This window comes from Suncus etruscus, chromosome 3, assembly GCF_024139225.1.
Source record: "Suncus etruscus isolate mSunEtr1 chromosome 3, mSunEtr1.pri.cur, whole genome shotgun sequence".
In the NCBI taxonomy this organism is placed as follows: Eukaryota; Metazoa; Chordata; class Mammalia; order Eulipotyphla; family Soricidae; genus Suncus; species Suncus etruscus.
This window is the reverse complement of record NC_064850.1, coordinates 44,744,366-44,746,880: the sequence shown is the minus strand read 5'-3', so window position 1 is coordinate 44,746,880 and position 2,515 is coordinate 44,744,366.

Below are 2,515 nucleotides of genomic sequence, written 5' to 3'. Positions count from 1 at the left end.
TGTGAGCTGCTGAGCTGTGTGCTGTCTTGGTGTGATCACTAAACTTGAGATCTGTGTGATCTGGTGAGTATGATAGAGTCAGCAGAAATATGATCTACTGAGTGAACATGATCTGAGAAGGAGAAGCAGCCTAGTGAGCTAGCTCAGGAGAGGCAGAGATGCTGCCCTTCTTTTTTTATGAAGGTTCTAGTTCTGTGTGCCAGAGCTACTTCCCCATAGACACAAGTCCTCACTCCAAGGGCTCCAAGCCACTATCTATCTCTAGCTACTCTAGTACTAGCCCTTTTCTAGACAAGGCAAACTATTACTTCCCCTTTAAGAAAACATCAGCAGTTTGAAAGTGTCTAAAAAATGGAAAACACCAAGACAGGCCATAGCAAAGCCATGATGTCATTGTGGAAGCCCAGGGAGGTCTTGATGACCTCATTTCCAGCTCTCAAACTCAGTCTATTCCTCTCACCTCAGATGATATCACTACCCATCACTGCCTAGTTAGGTTCAACCACAAGGAAAGCCAACTCTACAGGGCAGGGGCACAGGGCCCTGAGACCAGTCCCTAGTCCAAGGTGCTCAGGGAGCATTGATGAATGGAAATGCATCAACACTGCCCATAAAAACATTAAGTCCTGAAGTACCCCTGGATTAGAAGGAGGAACCTGTTCTCCTAAGACAAGGGTTTAAAAGTGGTGGCAGCATCACTTTTAACTTTATACAACACTGATTTCTAGGACAGCAAATGGGGTGTGTATGTGTGTGTACACGCATGTGTGTGTACGTCTTTGAGTGTGGGTGCATACCTATGGGAAAAAATCTATAAAAATATAGATCTATGGGGCCGGGTAGGTGGTGCTGGAGGTAAGGTGTCTGCCTTGCAAGCGCTAGCCAAGGATCAGGACCGCGGTTCGATCCCCCAGCGTCCCATATGGTCCTCCCAAGCCAGGGGCGATTTCTGAGCACATAGCCAGGAGTAACCCCTGAGCGTCAAACGAGTGTGGCCCAAAAACCAAAAAAATATATATATATATATAGATCTATAAATCTATCTATTCAATATAACACAATTTGAATAGTGTTGCACTGAACCTACAAATGCAGATGTCTTTTCTGCATTGTGTTTTGGGGCCTCTAGGTTATATTACCAGGAAAGATATTGTTGGGTGCATTGGATGCTCAATTGCTTGTTTATTTTATTTTTTGAGGAAAGTCCATATTGTTTTTCCAAAAGGCTAGTCCAATCAATATTCCCTCTAGGTGTGATTGAGAGTTCCTTTCTCCCCACATTTATGCCACCACTCACTGGTTGTTCTTGTTCGTCTTGATATGTGCTAGTCTCTGTGGTGGGAAATGGGTAACTCATTGTATTGATTTGCACCTATTTTTTCATGAGCCCTTTGGCCATCTATATTTTTTCTTTGAGAAAGTTTCTATTAATCTCTTTCTCCCATTTTTTAAATGGGGTTGGATTTTTTTTGTTAAGCTCTACCAGTGCCTTAATATCTTAGATATTAACTCTTTATCAGATGGGTATTGGTTGATTAGTTTCTCCAGTTCTGTGGATAGTCTTTGTATCCTAGTCACCATTTCCTTTGGGGTGTACACTAAGCTTTTCAGTTTAGTATAATCCAATTTGTTTACCTTTGCTTCCACTTTCTTGGTGAATGGTCTTTTATCCTTGAAGATACCTTTAGTTACAATGTCATGGAAAGTTCTATGTTTTCTTCTATGTACATTATGGTTTCATGTCTGATATCAAGGTCTTTAAGTCATTTTGATTTTAATTTTTCGCATAGTGTTAGAAATCTGGAAACAGTCCAATTGCCCAAGAACAGAGGAGAGGATAAAGAAATCATGATACATCTACACAATGGAATACTATGTGCTGTTAGAAAACATGAAGTCATGAAATTTGCTGATACGTGGATAGACATGGAGAGTATCATGCTGAATGAAATGAGTCAGAAGGAGAGGGACAACATAGAATAATTATACTCATCTTTTTGAATATATAAAATAACAGTATGAGAATACCCAAAGTCAATAAGAACAATGACTATAAAGTGCAGTTAAGACAGAGAAGAGACCAATATGGCATTAATAATTGAAAATTACTAATATGGACATGAATTGGAAATTTAGATCAACTAAGAAGTGGTGTGGGGTTCATGGGGTAACTGAGGAAATTAATGGTTGGAAATAAACAATGGTAAAAGGATGAGTGTTGGAACATTGTATAACTGTAATACAACTATCAACAATTGTTTAATTATCTCATAGTGATTTAATTTTTTAATTATCTATATTTAAACACCATGATTACAAATATAATTGTACTTGTATGATTACAGTCATGTAAAGAACACCCCCCTTCACCAGTGCAGGATTCCCACCACCAATTTCCCAGATCTACCTACTCCCCACCCCACCCACACCTGTACTCGAGACAGGCTTTCATTTTCCCTCATTCATTCACATTGTTATGATAGTTTTCAGTGTAGTTATTTCTCTAACTGTACTT